This window comes from Pectinophora gossypiella, chromosome 5, assembly GCF_024362695.1.
Source record: "Pectinophora gossypiella chromosome 5, ilPecGoss1.1, whole genome shotgun sequence".
NCBI classification, from domain to species: Eukaryota; Metazoa; Arthropoda; class Insecta; order Lepidoptera; family Gelechiidae; genus Pectinophora; species Pectinophora gossypiella.
In genome coordinates this window covers 4,229,109-4,253,523 of record NC_065408.1, presented here as the reverse complement: position 1 = coordinate 4,253,523, position 24,415 = coordinate 4,229,109, and the positions used below count along the sequence as shown (strand labels likewise).

The following is a 24,415-nucleotide window of genomic DNA, read 5'->3' as shown; positions in this document are numbered from 1 at the left end:
ACAACATTATAATATACACACATTAATATATAGTTAGAAAATATAAAAGTATATGGGTGCCGCAGCTCATCAAAAAAGGCCAGGGTTCAGTGAAGGCTGATTTTCAACCCACGCCGATCGGTGAAACACAAGTACCCGAAACCCAGAGCACACTAGTGGAGCGACCAGTCTTGGTCTATATTTTCAACTGAGCACAAAGTGTTGAAACTCTGCGCGTTTGTGGAAAAATACCCGTCTGCGAATAATGATTCCTTTGCCTGTGTAGTGATATGTTTTATTTATTTAGTGTGTCTTATTTTGGTTCAAACAATAAATACCTATTCATAACATATACATTTTTAGATGAATTGCTTTAATATGACTTTAATAACCCCATCTCTCTAACCACTAAAATACAGAGGCCGTCCTCTCTCGAAATTAAAAATACTCGTAAAATTTAAATTCGCAAAACTAGCCTGGGTGAAAATCGATTTATAGGAACGGTAACTAAGTACACAGAAAACCAATGCAGTTGTACCAAAACGTACCTAACCGTTTACGCTGCGTGATGATGTTGAATCTATTGAATTGTTTACGCAGATTCTCTCTGTCCGTAATTACTTGTCATACGGGTTTTGGACAGTTGATTTGACAATTTGAAATGAGTATTCTGTGATTTACGACGTGTAAGTACCAAACTCAACATTTAACTTAACATAAGCTCATGACTAGGTACCTACATTCCGAATGGGGTAGTCAGAAGCACATCCATCGCAAGATGAACAAAGTACCCACCACCACCAGACCGATAGTGACTCAAACTCAATCGTCAATTTTTACATAAATATATTTTTCATCAAACGTTTCTTCCTTAAACTACTGCAGCATCTAAACCTGTATGGAGGAAAGGTATCTGCAACAAAACCTCGGAGACGGAACCCGTAGGGGACGGAAGACGGAAGACGTACTTAAAAAATAGTATTGTATTAAGTAAGTATCATTTTTGATGATGACTCGCTTCGGAAGGCACTTTAAGCCATTGCGTTGGTCCCGGGATAGTAACCCAAACGCGGGGTAAAGTATGTTCCATATCCCCTCCGGTTGATTGAGGGGAGGCCTGTGTCCAGCAGTGGGACGTATATAGACTATTCCGATGTACACAAAATTTAATATGGAGATAGTTTACGACCTAGGCAAGAACATAAAGGGTGTTAGTGACATCGTAACGAATACAGAGTGGCATGATTCACACCATGATTCTGAGTTAATATCAAGTAGAATGTTCCGTCGCAAAATTCGTGTTTCTGTTTTATTCGTTCAATTCTATACTTTTGCGATGGACATTTTCACTAGATATTAACTCAAAATAATGAGCTGAATCATCATCCTCAGTATTTGTTACGATATCACTTACACACCTTACAAGTGTGTACCATGATTCTAAGATGATATCGACTGGAATTTCCTGTCGGAAAATTCATAACTCTTTTTGTGTTTTTCGTATTATTTTCAGTTCCATACTTTTGAGACGGTAACTTCCACTTGGTCTCTGAATCATCCCGCAAAGTTTTCGTTACGATGTCACTAACACCCTGTATGATAGGTAAGCAAAGAGCTTGTCAAAACTGTTGATACGTTATGTTATTATGTAGTTTACTTGAGCGAAACTGCGAGTGTTAGTATTATAATAATTGTGATTAATTGTATATTATTGGCATTCAAAATTCACTTATTGATGATGGATTCTGTCATCACAAGTCTCTTGTGTGCCATTAAATTATTGATTACCTTTCGCCCTGAACACTTTACACTTAACATAATTAAATAACAAAGCCTCGTAATTATAGGCTGGCAATATATGTATATATATTATATACTTAATACAGACATCTCAAATTTAGGTAACACAAAGAGTAATCAACAGCGAAAACTGTACAAATTAATGATACTTTAACTTCAAAGTGGTCTTTGATGTGGGATAACATTTCGTATGCAAAATAAAATTAGAGGGTAGAGACGAATACAGTGTGCAAGAAGAGTAAACATAGCACGTCGCGGGTAACAAGCGTGCAAAAGTGATGGCACTTTGAGCACAGAACGGACACTCTATACAAAAATATCGTTCTTAGGCTGCCTGTACACCAGAACAGAGAAATATTAACTAATAGGATTGCACAAACTAGTTCGCCGGTGATAATATTTCCGGTGGACAGGCAGCCGTTAACCGTTACCGTGTGTCGGCCGTCGCCTAACGCGTTGGTGTGAGCGAGACAGACAGTCCGCTCGCGCTTTCATACTCCTTGACGAATCACGGCCATTTAGGCTAAAGTGAAACCCAGCCATAGAATAAGGAATAATACTAGATGTGAATACAGTGTGCAAGAAGGGTAAACATAGCACGTCGCGGGTAACAAGCGTGCAAAAGTGATGGCACTTTGAGCACAGAACGGACACTCTATACAAAAATCTCGTTCTTAGACTGCCTGTCCACCAGAGCGGAGAAATATTAACTAATAGGATTGCACAAACTACTTGAAGTTCACAACTTTCTGGTATTGGTTAATATTTCTCCGTTTCTCCGCTGCATGGCTTCGCGCCAGTGGACAGGCAGCCGTTAGCCATTACCGTGTGTCGTCTAAAGCGTTAGTGCGAGCGAGACAGACAGTCCGCTCGCGCTTTCATACTCTTTGACGAATCACGGCCATTTAGGCTAAAGTGAAACCCAGCCTCAATAAGGAATAATACTACGTGTGGAACGGCAACTCTCCGCTCCCCACCAGCGAGTAAGCTAGGTTTAACTCACCCCCCTCGGACATAGTTAAGACTTGAATCGTATGGTGTCATACGTCACACACACAGATGCACGTGTACGATAGTGTCAATATGTGGTGTCTGTAAAAGAAGGTAGTTTGTATGAAGTGTCCGGGGTGTGACCGAGCGTAAATCTAACTTGGCGCTAATACGAATGAGTGCGGGGCAGAGAGTGTCCGTTCCGTACGTAATATTATTCTTTATTTTTAGGCACACCGCTGGCCTTCCATACAAAAATCTCTTTCTTACCGTTTGTCGCCTGCGTAAGTGCAAGTGAGAAGTAGTCCGCGCGCCCTCTCACTCCTTAGCGGCTTACTGTCATTTAAAACTAGCCCGATATGAACTGTTGCAGAGGTGTACGTTCTGTATATAATATTTATTCCATATTCTATGATTTCAAGTCTGTGGTAAAGAGAGGCGACGGTAATGACTATGAAATGTACAAATACGTTGCCAGTTATGAGGCCCATTTTCCTGTATATCCTTGTATATCAATCCATTTAGCCTGCACGCGCGTACTTCTGGGAACAGAAGTAAGTGCCTTTAACGCGTTAAAGGCACTTACTTCGGTTCCCAGAAGGGTAGTTTCCAACTAGTCAAATCCGTTACTTTTTACTAAACGTCAAAACATGAAATTAAAACGATCTAGACGTTAGTATCCGATTAAATGCAACCTCAGATACCTATGTCTACACTTGCTTCATAAGCAGTTTATCTCAAGACGTGATTGGAACCAAATATACACGAACAGATTTAATATAAAATTGATATTCTCTAAGCACACAGCTTATATGTGGTTTAACATTTTCAGTCTTAAGAGAAAATTGCTGACGTTATCTAGTAGGTATGTAATTCAAGTATAAAGTATGCCCGAGGCAAATCCTATTTGTTTTCAAAGCAAAATGCTCTGCATACGTTGAATAGAAATTAGTTACTCACGGATGATCCTTATTGTGCAAATAGGAAATAAGTACTCATAATAAATGTCTTCGATCATTATTATAAGCATATCGGAAAACTGTTGCCAAAAATTGCTTAAAAACACATCACAAAGAGAAAATTTAAATCGAAAAAAATAAAAAGATGACAAAAATCGATAGTCCCGGCTTGACAAAAGCTGTTGCGGTTCAATACGATCTACTCTGAACCGGCGTGCGTGTATGAAACGATTGATGAATGTGGAGGAAGCAAGAGAAGTGTGTCAGGATCGAAGCAAATGTAATTCCATAGCCTCTGCTTTCCCCGGTGGGAAATAATGTATGTTTAATATATTAATACAGATATAGTCAACTTTCATTTCGCTCCTTAACAGACGTCTTTTATACGAACTGAAAAAGATCCACATAGTAGCTGCGGAAGCCGGAGGCTTTGCGCTTGCGGCACATTTTTTAGCACAACGACCTCATAGTATGTCATAAAGATGTCTACTTTGATGTGGATAGTCCTTCTTTATGGATTTTGTTTTATTGTTAAGGGATTGTATTATGTTAATTTTACTATAGCAAAGGTCATATCTAAAAAAATAAAAAAATCGGTTGTGTAATGCACACACGCTCGTCCCGGGTTGACAAGAGCTGCGGGGTCAAAACCCGTCCGAGTCAGATTTTTTTTCGATTTATATCTTCCCTTTGTGAGTTTCCCTATGCACGAGTAAGTGCTAATAAACAAAAACATTTCGTCAAATACACACGTTATGACTTATAACAGCGATGCGCCTCGTTTCGTTCTTATTCGTGCACCGCGTTTCCGCCAAGTTATATATATACTTAAACCGTACGACTCTTTAGGACTTTTTCGAATTTTTAATAGAAAGAAAGAAACATAATTTATTATTTAGGACACCACAGACACGGATTACAAAATAAAAATAATGTATGTATAAGAATTGACGCGGGGACGACATTTTGTTTGATTTTTGTAAGAACGGATAAAATCTAAATATATGGACTTTTGTTTTTATAGAAAATTAAATTGAATTCTACGGTTTTAGTCTTTTACGAAAGTAAAAAGTTGATCGACTGTTAGTAATTATTAAGCTTTCTTATTAACACACGCACCGAAAATAATCAACCAATTCATTTCACAGCTAGTTTCGGGATGGTTAATAAAAACCTTTCATCTAAATTAGAACGGTGAAAAAATCCATTGGAAAAGTTTATTAATGCGAAGGGGAACCATAGCGTATAATCTTTGTGAACCGTACAGAAATTTTAACACAAACATTTGTATGCATGGCCCGTCGAATTTTGATCGGGGCAGCGTTGCCTTATCCTATATGTATTTCTCTGAAAATTCATGAACTTGTCGCTTGTGGCTCATGTTGTCCCCTATACTTAAAGGTTGCCTGGAAGAGATTGCTACTTAGCAATAAGGCCGCCTATTGTACTAATTCTATTTCTCTTTTGTTTTGTATTTTGTTTTTTCCTGTTTGTGCAATAAAGTATTTGTTATGTTATGTTGTAAAATTATAGAAGTATAAACAGGTTTTTTAATTTATCAATTTTGTGTGAAGAATGTCCTAAATGTTATAATACTAAATGTTTTTTTTAAATATATATTTTGGATTATATACATTTCTCTAATATTTGTAGCTACTTAACTTAGTAACGCATTAGAATAGATTAAATAATTACCAAAGGTTGGGGCCTGGTGACCTGTAGTACAAGCTAAATCCTTTTACAAGCACCAGCTTCCTTAAAATACACTTCTATTGTATCACAATGTAAGCGTTCTAAGAATTTTTTGTTTTGTGTTTTTAAGTGGAGAAATAAACCTTTTTATTATTATAATTATTATAATAGTAATTTCATGATAAAACATATGAGTTTTGCCTCTCCATCTGCCGGAGTAACGATCAACAGAATATCCGTAACCAATTTCGTAGTAGAATTTCCACACAATACATTATGACTTCTCATTGAAGTATGTCTAGATCGGAATAAATAGAATTCTATAGTCCCTGCTTATTGCTACTCTGCTCCACATCATCATCATCATCAGCCCATTAACGTCCCCACTGCTGGGGCACTGGCCTTCCCTATGGATGGATAGGGAGATCGGGCCTTAAACCACCACGCGGGCCCAGTGCGGATTGGTGGTTATTAACGACTGCTAATGCAGCCGGGACCAACGGCTTAACGTGCCTTCCGAAGCACGGAGGAGCTCGAGATGCAAACTTTTTTTTGTGGTCACCCATCCTATGACCGGCCTCTGCGAAAGTTGCTTTACTTCAACAATCGCAGACCGAGCGTGTTTACCGCTGCGCCACCGAGCTCCTGCTCCACCGGGGGGTGGGAAATAGGCGTGACAACCAGTTTGAACTTTACATAATGACGACCACATTCGAAATTGACATGCATTTACTTCCAAGAACTTTGGAATCCTCACTATGTTTGCAAGTATCAAACTAAATAAAAGACAGTACCTTTATCAACAAATAAAATGCATTACGTTGAACGTTCGAAAAGGAGGGCACTTCAATTGTACAAACATCGTGAAATCAATTCCTGCCGTTTGCAACCTTATATCTTTGCCATACGTGTCCATTGTATGTAGGTACTCAACGAACATTCACATATACTTTCACAGGAAAATGAAAATGTTGTCCATTCGAGCGTTTAGCCAATCACCAGACGTTTCTGCAGATTCCTTGCATTTAAATTCAACAGAATACAGACCATTGTCGCTTGCTCCAAGTGTATTGGGGTGCAAGAGAGCATTTTGGTAACGTAGATAACCCACATCTGAATTTCAGATGCGACTTTTTTGGTTTCAGACCCAGCTTGGGTGAGAGCCAATTGGTGGAAGAGTTTGTTTTCAGTTAATTTGTGGATTGGGTTTAGTTCAAGGGACTTCAATTTGTAGGTTTTCCATTTCCGTGAAAGCTGCCTAAGGTCGAGTTTTGCTGGTGTTTCTGGTGACATTGTAAAGAAGTGTCTTATGAGTTAGAGATGATGTTTGTGAACATGATGTGCTCAGTGTTATATATATATATATATTTTTATGTTTAGACGTTGTTGACATCATATCTGGCAACCCCCGCCTAGCTTTGTTGATTACATGGCGCATAGCAACAGTGTTGATAAGTTAGGTGTTTTATATTATAATTATTTTGCGACCTCTTTATTATATTAAAAAAACACACATTGACCAAATTGGAGATGTCCTTAGAAAAGGTTTAATACGATCTACTCTGAACCGGCGTGCGTGTATGAAACGATTGATGAATGTGGAGGAAGCAAGAGAAGTGTGTCAGGATCGAAGCAAATGTAATTCCATAGCCTCTGCTTACCCTGGTGGTAAATAGGCGTGCGTTTATGTATGTATGTTTAATATATTAATATTGATATAGTCATCTTTCATTTCGCTCCTTAACAGACGTCTTTTATACGAACTGAAAGAGATTCACATAGAAGCTGCAGAAGCCGGAGGCTTTGCGCTTGCGGCACATTTTTTAGCACAACGACCTCATAGCATGTCATAAAGATGTCTACTTCGATGTGCATAGTCCTTCTTTAGGGATTTTGTTTTATTAAAAATAGGATGTAAGTTCATTTTACTATAGCAAAGGTCATATCTCACTAGGACACCATAGTCGTACCACCAACAACAGGTATGCAGTTGACACCCGGTGTCTTGTCAGTTGCGCAACCAACAAAAGGTAGCGTTTGTCCACCTGTATACATTTCCTTTGTGGCGCAACAGTGGTTGTGTCAAATGTCCCAAGGCCCAAGGTCAAATGTCACTAAGTGAGCGGAAAAATAAAATATTTTTCGTCATCAACCCTGGTGTCACGGTTATTATTGAGCCGCCAAAGGCCCCTAACATGGCTCATGTAACGACTACATACTTAGGTACATCAGTAAGTAGTAACCGGGACCAACGGCTTAACGTGCCTTCCGAAGCACGGATCATCTTACTTTCGGACAATCAGGTGATCAGCCTGTAATATCCTAACCAAACTGGGGATCACAAAGTGATTTTTGTGGTATGTCCCCACCGTGATCCGAAGCCGGGACTGGACCATTAATAAAATATTATGACGTTCTGTAAAACCAATACTATAGAATAATGTCTATAATCACTTACGTTATAACAATTATTGTTTCAGGTAAATCATTTGATACTACAAGCAAGATTGATAAACTTCCAACACAAGGTAAAACTTATTAGTTTATAAGATACAGGATATAAAATAAAAGAAAAAAAGAATCAAAGAAAATATACCTACACAGCGAATACCTAATACTTACTTTTACATTTTCACCAGCACTTCCCATGGACTTTTTACGTCCAAGTATTTTTCCTTTAATAAAATACCTTTTCCCGGACGTTCCTTCTCATCGATAAAGCGAATTCCCACGGCGGCCTAAAATATTTGCAAAATGTTTCTAAAATGGGAAAACCTCGTTCGGATACAACGTGTTAAAACCAGCAAAAAAGCTGCTAAGAGACCCTTGCCTTCATAAAATTATTGAGTAGTTGTATGTCGCAAAAAAGGGTTAGGCTCTGAAAACAAAAGGCGACTATAATGTTGAAAGGTTAGGAAAATTATTACCAGTGCTCGCTGCATAGATTCTCTAGCCATAGAGGCAGCCAATCAGCTCGCAACACCAAACCTTCAGGACCCCGATACCGACCCCGCCGGCGTGGTCGACGATTTCCCTCATTCAACGCTTATCGCTATCGACCCACTAGGGTCGATTAATTCTTTCAAATATTTTTCCACTCAGACGACGCCCTGAGCCGAGGTTCGCGCCCAACTGGGCACCCTCAGGCTGTTGTCTTAAACGTTGTACCGGGTGAGAGCCTTCAGCGCTCCCCATTTGTCCGTCCAAGTAGTTAATGCCATCTGCGGCAAATCTACAATAAGTCACGACAAAAAAAAAGAAACCTGCATAGATTACACTAATGCGAGCGACGCGACAAACGCGAACTTCGACCAATAGACGTATTAGGTTGTTTAAGTAAATAGCATGTAATGTGTTTATTGGTCAAAGCCCGCGATATACTTCGTGTCACACGCGCATTATTTAGCTTGGTAGGTAGGTACTTAATTATTTAAAGTTACCTATTCACTTTTCCAGTTAAGGACTAACTGTGAGTCTATGTATGTAGTAATGAAGAAATAATAATTATGAATTATTTCTTCGTGAGATTACCATGAGCACGGGTGTTTGATATAAAAACAAAAAACTTTTGGAGAAAGATACTTTCCAGGATGTTTTAAAGAAATCGTCATCATCGTTATCATCTCCCTTCACAGGGTCCGCTTATCTAACCTGAAGATTTGACAGGTTCGGTTTTTTACAGAAGCTGCCTATCTGACCCAGGAAAAACCAGCCCAATATAGGTTAGGTCACATACCTCCGAAAATGCACCTCCGATGCATGCTTTCATGTGTAGATCTTAAATCTTTAAACTCTTTATTGTACAAATTAATATATAAAATAATGAATAGTACAAAAGGTGGATTAAACCAGTGAACACGAATGAAGATTTTGTGGAGAATGGGAAAAGCGAAAGTGATGTGTCAGGGTTTCCATAAGTAGAATGCCATGATCTCTTCCTACCCCAATATTATGAACTAATTACTGATACGGCCTCCGTGGTCCAGTGGTTGAGCGTTGTGCTCACGATCCGGAGGTCCCGGGTTCGAATTCCGGTGGGGACAAATCACAAAAATCACTTTGTGATCCCTAGTTTGGTTAGGACATTACAGGCTGATCCCCTGATTGTCCAAAAAGTCAGATGATCCGTGCTTCGGAAGGCACGTTAAGTCGTTGGTCCCGGTTATTACTTACTGATGTAAGCTAGTAGTCGTTACATGAGTCATGGACCTATGGCGGCTCAGTAATAACCCTAACACCAGGGTTGATGGGGTTGGTAATCCACCTCATAATCCACACGATAGAAGAAGACTGATACTAATGAAACGTATGGTTAGTGGTATCGGCCTAAGTATCGGTTTTATGTTGTCTATCGAATGGAAAAGGTCAGCAGTCACGATTTACAAAACCCTCCTTATATAACTTATTTGACATGCTCTGAATCATATATGAACGCATTCTTTGTTTTGTTTTCCTTTAATGGCCACAAATGGGCGTGCATATACCAGGCAATAACTGAAGAGTTCGTCACGGATCACGTCAAACAACTCATTAAACGGAGTTCCATCACAATCAGTCAAATTTCAATCCGATTTGTTTCTCTAAATCCAATTAACTTCAAATATTTTACTGAGATTACCCAAAAAGTTAGTGTCACGATCGATTTCAATTTGAGATTTCTGAGAAATATTTACAATTTCAAACATAACATATTTTCGACGGATGCCGTGGTGTGGGGTTTTCGCCCCAGGGGCAAAAGGGGCTAAAAGGGGTGGTGACCTCGCCCCCACTTATTTTGTAATCTCTACCCTGCAGCCACATCTCAGACGAGTTTCCGTGTATTCTAGAAATATTCTTTGATGATTGAATCGTGATACTGTATTTCTTCTCTTCTAAGGTTCTTTCTTTTTAAAGGCGAGGCTGTTTAAATGAGCTATCTTAGAACGAAAATCAGACGTGGCTGCGGGTATTTTATTGATGACGTATGATGAGGACCATTATTAGGTTCAGAGATTCTTTATTCTCATTAAGACATAAAATAAGTCACTTACATGAGACCAGATTTTGAATAAAATAAGTACTAATGTTCGCTCGTACAGGTAATTCGTTTTTCGCTAGTTAACTGCAGGTAATTCGTTTTCCATTGCATTACTTCACATTAAATTACAACACCACACTTAATTTTTTTTTCACATTAAATTACATTCCCATCACGATCCCTCCAAAAACAAGTTAAGGTTGATATTTAATTATAATATATTGAGCTAATTTACGTTTAAAATCATGCAAAGATTGAATATTTTTTATATGTGAAGATGTTAAAAAGTTGCGCGCTCACGTAAGTTATCATCCGTTTGTCATAGTTATTATTAGCCATTATTAGCAATTTTATGTACCTGATTGATATTTATCACGACTTTTAGGACTTGATAAATTCTTTGTTTTCTCCGACTTGACTGTTTTTAGGACTGCAATATAAATGTGGCCAAACTGATGAAATGTCCCTTCCAAACTAATGAACCATTAGTATTTTGTATGAACCAAATTTTTAGGCGACACAGTGATAATTTGTTAGTATTAGGTTTATCGTTTTCCATCGTGGGATGAATATCAGGAATAATTATGTAGGTTTATTGCAGACTTGTGGCGTTGGTCTGACCATTAGGAAATGCGAAGCGTTTCTTTATATACGTATGTATGAAATATAACTTTACCTATGTCATCGCCTCATAATCATAATTAATCATGGCCTTGGCGTGATTCGGCTTTTTACGGAGTTCGCTTACCTACCCTGAAGATTTGACTACAAAAGCGACTGCCTGCCTGGCATTCCAAACCGAAGGGAAATGAAGCCAAATTACACCTAGTTAGGACATGTATCTCCGAAACACATTTCTCGAGTAGGTTTCCTCTCGACGCTTTCCTTCCCGCTGAGAAGATATGTGAATTCCAAAACGAATTCAGCAATCATTGCTTTGAACCTGCAACCAACCACAACCACAATGAAAGTCAAGCGTTCTTCAAACAAGGCTACCACTGTTCCTTGGTTACTTTTTTTGACGTGACATAATATTATGTATTTTATTTAAAACAAATCTACATTTGCCGCATATGACCATAATACATATGAATTGTGCCCATATCAATTAGCGGTTCTAGTCCCCCCTCCCTCCTCTTGATCCCACCAGTGGGTTCATGACAAAACAGGCATTAACTACCTACGTCATTGATATCACTTCAGTTTCTACACGAACGGCCTCCGCAGTCCAGTGGTTGAGCGTTAGGCTCATGATCCGGAGGTCCCGGGTTCGAATCCCGGTGAGGACATGTCACTAAAAACACTTTGCGATCCCTTTATGATGAAATATGACCATTTCATGAAATGATAGAGCACATGACGAAGTGATCAATTCTAAGATCTGGCCACGACATAATATATGTATTAATAACGTCTTATCATAAGCATTAAATATTTAAACTGGAGAGCCTTCAGATGAAGAGGGCATAACTGGAATTTTATTCATAGCACTCAGCAGGCCTTTTTGGAAGCAATTTCGTTGTTACCATAAATTAGTAGTCCATTTGCGTAGTCTTACCGAGCCATGATCGCGCCCAAATTATTGAGGTTATTACTCGTGTTTCGCCGTTTAGACAAAACACGTGTAGAAACTTCTTATCGGGAGGGTTGCGAGGTTGAATAGCAACTTATCAACCATGGTATCAAGGTTATTATTGAGCCGCTAAAGGCCCCTGACATGACTCATATAACGACTACATACTTACATCAGTAAGCAGAAACCGGGACCAACGACTTAACTTGCCATCCAAAGCACGGATCGTCTTACTTTCGGACAATCAGGTGATCAGCCTGTAATGTCCTAATCAAACTGGGGATCACAAGGTGATTTTTGTGATATGTCCCCACCGGGATTCGGACCCGGGATCTCCGGATCGTAAGCCAGCGCTCAACTACTGGACCACGAAGGCCGTTCTTACCCTAGTGGGAAATAGGCGTTTATGTATGTATGTATTAATAACTTCGCCTACTTACTATTTCATTACTAGTAACAGGACTTATACTTGGACGAATTTTATGTATCAGACGTGGAATATGTAGAGGTAGAAAGATAAAAAATACAACAGTATAGTTAAGGTCTGTTGATATTAAGTAGGTATCTATTATTAGTTTATTAACAATGAACATTTTTCTTCTATCGTGTGGGTTGTGTGGAGTAACAAACTCATTAACCCTGTTGTCAGGGTTACTATTATAAATTCACATTTATAAAGGTATTTTTGTATAATATATACAAAGTAAAATATTTTATTTTAGTCAAACAAACTCAAACTCAGCCGAATGTCAAGCACAAAACAAGTGCAAAAGATTTAATTTTTGTTTGATAATTATAATTTTAAAAAGATTTCTGATTTTGTTTGATATTACTTTGGTGTAATGAAATAATATAAATGATTTTTCTACTTTCAAAGATACACAATTTTCTGTCTGGGACGTTTAGTTTTTACAGGCTAATAATCTCTTGACTACGTATATTTCCAACCGGATAGTTAGAGGTAGATACATTGCGAGATGAACTAAGTAACCACACTTCACCAAGCGTTCTTTTAGACCAATGTGATGTAACGTGAATAACAAGTAAAATTTACAAAACTTTCGAATAGAGATTTCTTGCAGCCAACCCCGCATGGTGTAACAGGAAAATAAAAGTGAGAAGGCACAAAGTGTACAAATAACAGAAACATACATACCTACATACAAATGTAAACATAATATATAAATAAAGACAAGTGTAAATATTATATTATTTCCTACTAAAAATAACCAAAACTGTTCTATATACGGGTATTAATGCTTCAGTAAAATAATCATTTAATGTCTTAAGCATAAAAGCGTGATCGTGATCCTTTAATTTCCTGAACCAGGACTGATAGTGAAAACAAAACTCTTCAGGCATTACGATTAATTTGCTCACAGTTTATTCAAACAGAACTTCAAATATTAGTTTAATAAAGGATCTCACCAAACCGTTGACAGTGCCAGCCACAACGTCAGCTTTGAAGCGCGATTCGGAATAATTTTCCCTCAGCCCGCTGTCCGTTTCGTGATATGAAGCGCGCGGCGCGTAATCTGCAAACCTATTGAATTATGTATTCACGATTTATGCGCTTTACCGACTATGGAATTTGGTGGGGAACTGAGGTTTAATAAGCTGCAGGGTTGTGTTTTATTTTACTTTTTGCTTATGAGTCCTCATTGTTATTTAATTTCAAAAATAGAAGATAGCTTTTCGTGCTTCATCTTTTTTTTGCCTGGCGTTTTTCTTTTCATGCTAGCATCCGCTTATAGGATAGCATTACTTACGATCTTAGCCTGACCCTCAAATGAACAAAAGGAAAAAAAAAGCATTACTTGTCAGTTGAAATTGATATTCCATTTTTAAACAATCGAAATCTTTGTACAGATTTCATCATCATCAGCCCATTAACGTCCCCACTGCTGGGGCACGGGTCTTTCCTATGGATGCATAGGGAGACCGGGCCTTAAACCATCACGCGGGCCCAGTGCGGATTGATGGTTATTAAGGACTGCTAATGCAGCCGGGACCAGCGGCTTAACGTGCCTTCCGAAGCACGGAGGAGCTCGAGATGAAAACTTTTTTTTTGTGGTCACCCATCCTATGACCGGCCTTTGCGAAAGTTGCTTTACTTCAACAATCGCAGACCGAGCGCGTTAACCGCTGCGCCACCGAGCTCCTCAACAGATTGTACAGATTTATCTATATCTAAAAGCAGTTCACTAATACAGTTGGTTCGACCATTATAGACAGCGATAGAGCTCTTCCACCTACTATCATGTTGATCACGTTAGTCTTACAGAAAGCTCGGTGAGGTGTGGGTACTTGGTTCATCTTTCGATGGATCTACCTCTTACTATCCCAATTGGGGTAATTCAGACCCTGATTCTTGCTGTATGACACCTAGGTGGTGGCAGCATGTCATAGACAAGCGCCATCTTAAAATTAAAAAAAGAAGAATAACAAAATGGAGTAACAAGAACGACGCTGTTTTATTTTCCCGCTCCTTATATTCATATTATAATCAACAAAGTTATACCAATCTACATTCTAATTTCTTCATATTTTTCATTGGGATAGTAAGAAGTAGATCCATCGCAAGAATCGTGAACTTATATGAAGCCTTTGTATGATCAGTTTTTCAGACGATCCATATCGTCCTTGTGTGTTCCGCTATCCATGGAGGATTAGGAAAATCATTATTTTCCGTAAATAATTACTATCGTTCTTCAGTGACGGAATTTATACCTTGCAAAAGCGAAAGTCCTTTTTTTTCTTCTGTAAGTTTATAAAAGTTACCGCAGTTCATTAATTTCACAGAAAGCAAGTCGTTTATAATGCTGCTGCACTTACAGAAGAATTAATTGGGGCGGGTATAAATTGAACTTATGACTTCTGTAAGAACAAATCGGACTTCCTCTTGAGTTCACCCTGATTTATAGTAAAAGAAACATTACCATTATAAGGAGGTACCTACGATATTACCAGGTATTTATTTATTTATTGGATTTCTTCTTTCGTAAGGGTTCTGAGATCAAAGACTGATCTCATCAACCCTGGTGTCAGGGTTAACAAAGTAGCTGCAAGTGGTGTGAGTTCTTCCATATTATATCATCCCTTTATATTGAAAAAAAAAAACACATTAAGATGAGATTTTCTTAAAGCCGAAGCGACTGCCTGTCTGACCTTCCAACCAGCGAAGAATATACCAGCCCAATACAGGTTAGGTCACAAACCTCCGAAAATGCATTTCTCGGGAATGTAAGTTTCCTCTCGATGTTTTCCTTCTACGCTGAGCACGTGATAATCATTTAATTTTATGATCCAAACATGAATTCGCAAACAAATTCGACATCATTGGTTTTGGCCTGTGCCGGATTCGATCCTGCTACCCCAAAGTGAGAGGCAACAAAGTCCTCTCGTCTTTTCTCTAAATCCCTTCCAATTTTTCAATTGGCAGTAGGACTCCATAAAATAAGCGAAATGATTTCCATAACCGTGTTCACTTCTTGCAAGACCTTTGTTATTGACAGTGCAAAGTTATGAGAGGACGGATGTCCGAAGTACCTATTCACAAATTTTATGGGGGATTAGGCAAAGTTGGGTTTTTCTATGGGTTTCTGTTTAATATGGCCTTATATGCTGAGTGGCTGCTATGTTGAGTGTGAAGATACGGGATAGAAGTACTGGTTCCCTTTTTATATTGGAAATCTAGAGAAAGTTTCTAGAAGATTTGTGGCCGGGGAATGGCAATTGGTAATGTCAATGAGGAGCTCCGTGGCGCAGCGGTTAACGCGCTCGGTCTGCGATTGTTGAAGTAAAGCAACTTTCGCAAAGGCCGGTCATAGGATGGATGAACACAAAAAAAAAGTTTTCATCTCGATCTCCTCCTTGCTTCGGAAGGCACGTTAAGCCGTTGGTCCCAGCTGCATTAGCAGTCATTAATAACCATCAATCCGCACTGGGCCCGCGTGATGGTTCAAGACCCGATCTCCCTATCCATCCATAGGGAAGGCCCGTGTCCCAGCAGTGGGGACGTTAATGGGCTGATGATTAATGGCAATAGGCTCGCCGCTGTTTCATGGGACTTAAACGTAGCTGGCGAGGAGTGGGTGTATACAAGGTGTTAGTGACATCATAACGAATACTGAGGGGGATGATTCAGACCATGATTCTGAGTTAATCTCAAGTGGAATTTTCCTTCGCATAAGTGTAGATCGGTCCTGCGCTGCCCGCATCCAGCGGCTTCCCGCGATCGTCGTGGAGATCCTTAGGGGAGGCCTATGCCCGGCAGTGGGCGTCGTACGGCTGATGATGATGATGATGAAGTGTAGATCGGAAAATAATTTAAATAAAACACAAAAATTTTCATGAACTTTTCACAGGAAATTCCACTCAGAATCATGGTCTGAATCATCCCCCTCAGTATTCGTTACGGTGTCACTAACACCTACGTATACCTACTTGTATGACTACCGTATGTACTTGTACGGGGTGTAAGTGACATCGCAACGAATACTGAGACGGATAATTCAGCTGATTCTTCTGAGTTAATATAGAGTGGAGTTTTCCATCGCAAAAGTTTTTAATGGAAAATAATTTAAAGAAACTAAAAAAACAAACATGAATCTTGCGACGAAAAATTCCACCTGATGTTAACTCAGAATCATGGTCTGAATCATCCCTCAAAGTTTTCGTTACGATGGCACTAACACCCTGTATATTATACACCCCTGCCTACCCCTTCGGGGAAACACGCGTGACGCTTACATGTTGTCATGTTAATAGATATCCTAGATGACATACCGTGACGTGAAACACAGGAGTACAGTGACTTTTAATATTTTAATTGTAATAAAAAACTATAGAAAGCAATTCTGAAATGTTTTCAGTGGCTGCTTACAAAACAGGTCAGGTTGATTTGCAGCTATGGCACTATAATAAATCTTTCCTGTGCCAGTTCCTTTCTGGCATACATTTAAAAGTTGGCTGTTTGTGGTTTGCAGTGAAATTTTGTCACTTGTAAAATTAGCATTTTTATGTCATAAATCAGACTAAAGTGCAGATTTACTATTTTAAATTGTTCCGTTATGGATGCTATGTACGAATATCACAAGAACTATGTTTTTACTGTTTTTTTAGCGACTCATTATACATACATTACCAAACATACACGTACATTGACCAAATTGGAGATGTCCTTAGAAAAGTCTAAGTACGATCTACTTTGAACCGTGTGCGTGTATGAAAGGATTGATGAATGTGGAGGAAGCAGGATCGAAGCAAATGGAATTCTATAGTCTCTGTTTACCCCGGTGGGAAAAAAGCGTGAGATTATGTATGTATTAGTATTCTTGATTAATCAGCGAAAGTCACTAAACTCCTAATGTAGTTACATTGCAAGTTTGCAGTTGTCTGGCGAAGTAGTTAATGCCGTCTGCGGCAAATCTACGATAAGTCAGGTTAAGAGAAAGTTTGTAATTGTACCTATGTTTTATAAAAACCAATTAAAATATATTTTTCACTTTTAACTGATTTGTTAGAAACGCAACAAAGTTCCTCCATTTAAAATTCAATTAGAAAATAAAATTTAATTTAGCCTATCAATAGAGCTTAATTTATCCAATTCTGACGTTTATTGGATTCGTCTGGGAGATATTGAAATTCTTATTACAAGTCGTTGCAAGATAAAGGGTACTCCGTTCGAGTATTATTGCATTCTCCTTTGTTGTTCGAAATCTTAGTATAACACCAGTATCAAAGTGTTTTAATGTGGTATAACGTATATTAACATAGTGGTGCTAATTCCTGTAAATACCATCTAATTTTATTTTAAGTTATATCTGTCATTTTCTTATCCGCCGAAAAGGAAAGGGACGGGTAATCGACAAGCATAAAATTTATGGAACACACGTCAATTTTAAGCACAAATCTAAACCAACCGTCTAAAAATTTTACATCCGTCAATAACCCGACACAGTTAAGTAGACAGCACGTCAAGCGGATTGCATACCAGCGACGTACCTTTTGATTCGCCCGGGTTATTCATTCATTGACTCATTCTTCCTAAAATTAAGAGCTGTGAATCATCCGTCCCTTTCCTTTTCGACGGATATGAATATGACGGATATAACTTAAAATAAAATTAGGCGGTGTCGGCAGGAATCGGGGCCAATATAAATATAAAAGCGAAAGTTGACTGACTGACTCACTCACTCATTCATCATGAAATCTCAGAAAGTACAAATGCTAAGAGCCTCAAATTTTGCATGGGCCTTTTAGGACGTAGGTGCTCACTAAGATGGAATTTTGGGAAATTCAACCCCTAAGAGAAGAGAATAAGGGGTGGAAAATTTTGTATGAAATTTCTATCGTTACAATGTTATGGTTTGTAAATTACTTACTTAAAAATACTAATTATTTAAAGTAATATAAATCATACATATGATAAGTAAGTCAGTGTTTTTTCGAAAGCTAACGTATTTTAATAAGTTATGGGCTTTCTCTTTTCCCTTTTTCACTTAATTCAGTAATCAATGTGTATCAGTGTGTGTGTGTGTGTGTGTGTGTGTGTGTGTGTGCGTGTGCGTGTGCGTGTGCGTGTGCGTGTGCGTCAGCGTGTGCGTGTGCGTGTGCGTGTGTGTGTGTGTGTGTGTGTTATCTCAACAACCCTTACAAGGGGTGAAATTGGATTTATAAGTATTATATTTTATAAAAACGTAAAGTTACAGGTGATTATAAATATATTATAATCGCCCGTATAAAGGTTGACCTTTCATTGAAGGTTGAAAATAGGGTAGTACTTGAGTACTACCCTATTTTTTTCTTAAAAAGTTGCATGTAGAATGCTACACCGACAAGAGCGTGGCTCTTAAATTAATGATGACAAAAGTCAATCATTCTAGAATATCATGTAGAAGTATTGTGTCCTTTCTCACATGATATACAATTTAGTTTAGTTAGGCTGATTCCTTGTCACCGTATCCATCATATCCATCTTAGGACTTCGTAACAATAGTGGAAGTCAGTTGTATTTGATTATGGGTCTGCCCACCCCAATTGGGATTACGGCGTGAGTTTTTGCATGTGCGTAATGTCATGCTGGAAAAAACACGATTCCCTGTCGTTGCTATAATATGCCCGAGAAGACAGGCACCTGAAGACGATCTATGAAAATAATAAGTAAGTAGGTAATAATTTAGGACGCTATAAATACAGATATATTACGATTACATCACACCCACTATGCAAAGAGCTTACACAAAATAAACCTTATACTTCCACAAGACAGTAATAAGCAGTACTTACGCATTAGGTTTCAGTGTACAGTAGGTACGTCTGTAGTAATATAAATAAACATTTTCCTCATCGCATAACATTATAATAATGTTATTTTTAATGCAGTTTCACTCCCCATAAACTAATTAACTAAGGGTTACCTTTTAGTTATTTATAAACAGATTAAAAAGTATATCCTGTTTGTGAAGCTTTTACCAGCGCGTTAACAATGTAAATAAGATGCAAAGAGTTTTTTTTTTAATTCGCAGACCTATTACTTGCAACACTTCGTTCATTAGTCTAGACTGTTCAGCGCCGACGACCAGCTAATCTGGTTATCAAGGAATCCGGGGCAGTAAAATGATGGTATTTTATTGACTTCTTGTAGATTTGCTGCAAATGGCATTAACTACTTGGCGGGATGAGTGCTGAGGGCTTTCACCCGGTACAACATTTAAAACAACAGACCTAAGGGTGCCAAGATGGGCGCGACCGTCCGCTTAGGGCGTCGTCTCAGAGGGTTACATAATCAATCGACCCCAATGCTTCGATAGCGATAATCGCTCGGTATCGGAGTGCTGAATTGTTTGTTGTCGCGAGCTGATTAGGCACCTCTATGGGTAGCATAATCAGGTGCCATTATTTTTCAGTACCGTCCCTAAGCAGAATATAGAGGTATTAGAAAGCCACAACTACCAAGGGATTTGGGTGTTGCGGAGCAGATCCGAAGAAACGTATAGAAGCTAATTTGAGCCATTGCATTGGGCAATGGGCAATGATGATTACGTGATCCAGCCGATTTAAAGAAAGAAAGAAACATTTATTAACAACACAACACATAACACACACACACATTTAACAATTATTTATTTCGACTGCGGCGACTGCTTCTACTCCGACGTTCGTGTGCTCGCGTGTTTTATGGCCAATCTTGTTGGTAAAGATCCTCGCACATAGCGAGAATGTGAGCACACCAATTCAATATGTATAATTGATCGCCGCAGGTGATCGGGCTTTCTATTCATCGCGCTTGGAATCGAGGTGTCACCTTTATTATTGAGCCGCCAAAGGACCTTGAAATGGTTCAAGTAACGATTATGTACTTACATAAGTTAGTAGTAACCGGGTCCAACGGCCTAACGTGCAATTTGAAGATCGAAGATCTTAATTGGGTGATCAGACTGCAATGTCCTAACTAAACCAGAGCTCACAAAAAGTGTTTTGCGATATGTTCGAACCCGAGACTAAACAAGGATCTTTATACTTCCTACATTTTATTGTCAAAAAAAAACTTCTTAGTAAAAAACTGGACATGACACGAACGTAAACAACATTAACAGATGAACAAAATCGCTTACACGCAGAACGCAAACTTTTGTTTAATTGGAAAACTTTTTGTTTCAAAGAAAAAACAAAGTTTAATTTCATTAACGCGAAATTGCTTCTACTTTGCTTTGCGTTTGTGTTGCTACTATCTGGATAATGACTCGGATTACAGAACGGACTTAACGAGTTTCTTGTCTAACTATATTAGTACTTTCTCGGCCTTTTAACATAACTAATGCTTTGGGCTCACGGAGGTCCCGGGTTCGAATTCCGGTGGGGACATATCACAAAATTCACTTTGTGATCCCTAGTTTGGTAAGGACATTACAGGCTGATCCCGGTTACTGGTTACTGATATAAGTAGTCGTTACATGAGCCATATCAGGGGCCTTTGGCGGCGCAATAATAACCCTGACACCAGGGTTGATATGAGGTTGGTAATTCACCTCACAACCCATACGATAGGAGAAGATTTTTTTATTTTTTGTTCTTTTCTTTTTGCTATCACAGTTGTTAAGGTCGATCATGCTGTACGACGCTTTACTAGTTATACAATCTGGTATAATACCTTATACTCTATCAGATGTTATCCTCTGTTATGATTGTTAACTGCTGTGCTCATCTTTTAAATAAATAAATAAGTTTCCTTACTACTAAAGAGCTTTTGCAACAGCAAAGCGAAAGGGAAAGCGAAAGGGAAAGCGTCCTACCAAAAATGATGAATCTATAATGGCCTGTAGGCTGATCCCCTATCACCATACGGTTCATCATTATCCATCTTAGGACTACGTATCAAAAGTGGCTGCAAATAGTCTTCTGATTATTTGTGGCTCTGCCCACCCCTTCGGGGAACATGGGCGTGAGTTTATGTATATATCGTGGCCATATCATAGAATTGATCATTTCATGAAATGATCGACCATTTCATGAAATGGTCGTATTTCATGAAATAGAACAACATTCGTTGGCCACATCATGATGTGGTTTGGCCAGATCAATGAACACAAAACGTTTAACGATATGACCAACTAAATGCATGATTACTTCATGATATGGCCAAACGTTAGCGATCATATCGTAAAATAGTAACATTATCCACCGGTAGTGGCGCTGGTGTCGCTTTGTTTATGTTTTGCATAATGGCGGCGGACAATAATTATTCTTGTGTGAACGCGAATAATACGAATAATAATGAGCAAATACAAGATAAAAGTGCAGTGAAGCAATGTTTTGACACTAAGGTGAAAAGAAAAACTCGTATTAACAGTAGACAGCAACTTCATTTTTATTTTTAGGTTATATGGCAAATAATGAAGGTCGAGTGACCACGCTACGTAAATCAATGGACTATTATTGGATTTCAAAATGTGATATAATTAAAACTGCGAATGAAGAGATATTAATTTTAAAAAAGAAAAATATAGACGATCCTACTGTCCGTAAAGTTTCTTTTTTTGACGTGACTTATTGTAGATTTGCCGCAGATGGCATTAACTACTTGAAACGGGATTCTATTAAAACGCATAAATGTTTTTGTCATAATTTAAATTATCATAATCCTTTTTTTTATAATTTTTACAAGGCATAACGGTAGGTTAGGGTGCGGCGGGGGTGGCCCTTGGGCCACCCCTACGCCGCCAGTATGTTTATTTTACACACGAAAAGTATACTGAATGATGACCAATGGCATGAAATAGTGTCAAAAAATATGACGACGACTTCAAAGCGAGATGTAGTTACGGCGTATATGTCAACTACATCAACACTCCGTTAATCGAAAATGACTTTTTAATTTTTAATTGACTTTTAAACATTTTTGTACTTTGTACTAGAGTAATACATTATTTCCTACCTTATTTCGCGTTTTTATTACACCACTTATCATGGACACCCTACATTTATGATATGGCCAAACGTGGATGGAAATATCATTAAACGCTGACGTTTAAACGATATGGTCAGTTGAAGTTGGCCATTTCATGAAATACGACCATTTCATGAAATGGTCGATCATTTCATGAAATGGTCAATTCTATGATCTGGCCACGACATATATATATATATGTTGTTCACGCCAACGTGAACGCACCATAATATTGAAAAACGGCAACCCCGATGACGTTCCGGTCCCGGTCTATATTATCTGTGCTCTATCCAATTCACTCTCTCGATCTATCTCCGCGTCACGCACGTAACGACCAACTAACTATAACAATCGCGTACGCGCACAAAATGTAATGAAACAATCAAGTCAATAAACAATCCCCCTCAAGAAACGAAGCTTTCATTGAAGCAATCCCATCAATCTGCTAAACACCTACAACAAACAATAACCCCACGCCGGAGCTACTGCAGCGCTGACATGTATTTACAACAGAAACATTCCCACTTTGGAAATATTTCCGGGAACAGCACATCACTGCTACTGACCCTATTAGAGATGGCCTGAGTTTATGTATGAAGGTAGTGTGTTTAGTTTATAGAATGTTGTACATAATTTTAGGCGTTTTACACTGTTTATCAGTATGACATGTTTAGCTTTACGGTTAATCGTTTTAATAACAAAGCGGGTCTTATGTCAGGTACGGTGAACAGGAAACGCCTGTGAAACTCAGATAATTCGGATTTTGAATGCGAGGGTGTCAGTGACATCGTAACGAAAACTTTGAGGGATGAATCAAACCATGTTTCTAAGTCGATAACAAGTGGATTTTTCCGTCGCAAAAATCATGTATTTTTTTTAGTTTTTTAAATTATTTTCAATTCTATACTTTTGCGATGGAAAATTCCACTTGATATTAACTCAGAATAATGAGCTGAATCATCCCCCTCAGTATTCGTTACGATGTCACTTACACCCCGTACAAGTACATACGGTAGCCATACAAGTAGGTATGGGTGTTAGTGACACCGTAACGAATATTGAGGGGGATGATTCAGACCATAATTCTGAGTTGATATCAAGTGGAATTTCCTGTCAAAAAAATCATGATTTTTTTTGTGTTTTTTTTTTTAATTATTTTCCTATCCATACTTTTGCGACGGAAAATTCCACTTGATATCAACTCAGAATCATGGTCTGAATCATCCCTCAAAGTTTTCGTTACGATGTCACTAACACCCTGTATACTAAGGTACACATTCATAGCCATATACAACTTTGTCAAAGTGAAGAGGGTGGATGAAGGCAGAAGTAAACAAAGGCAGTGAATTATCGTTCAGAAAGGCGTTAATTGTTTTCTCTAAAGTAAAAACTTTTTAGTTTTTAATAAACTAAAAACAAAATTGATGAATTTGTGCCATGACGTAATATTTACTTTGATTTTACATAGATAAAAATATTTTTATATTCAAACCATTTAAATGTAAATATAATCTAGTTTTTACTTCAATGTATATTTTTGTAAATATGGCCCGATTTTTATCTTCATTTATTTTTAGTTATAATACTAAAAACTTATTTCATATTCTCGAAATTCCTGTAAAATAAATTATTTCTGCTTAAGTACCTATTTTTAGGTTAATATTGGTAGTTATTCCATTTTATACAACATTTTATTTGTAATCGTCATCGGAATAGACTGTCTTTCATACTGACAAAAATGTTTGTAAATTATTATTTAGGTACAATTTACAAAGTATTTTCCCCAAACCCAAAGGAGGCATGGAAGAAATTAACTGAGCAGTAAAGCCGCCTGTTGTGTCGTTGTTTTTTTTTTTTATATTTCTTTTTCGTGAGTCATTAAATTTGTGCTCTATCTTCTGCTGTCGTGTGGGTTGTGAGGATGCAACCCGTCGCAACCCTGCCAGAGTTACTAT

At 38.2% G+C, this 24,415-nt stretch overlaps 1 protein-coding gene across 2 annotated transcripts in view; it reads left to right on the top strand.

The window, feature by feature from the left end:
* The window catches only part of LOC126366579 (glutamate receptor-interacting protein 1), a 347,130-nt gene that overhangs the window by 216,567 nt on the left and 106,148 nt on the right, over positions 1-24,415 (top strand). The gene's annotated exons all lie outside the window — the stretch shown is intronic.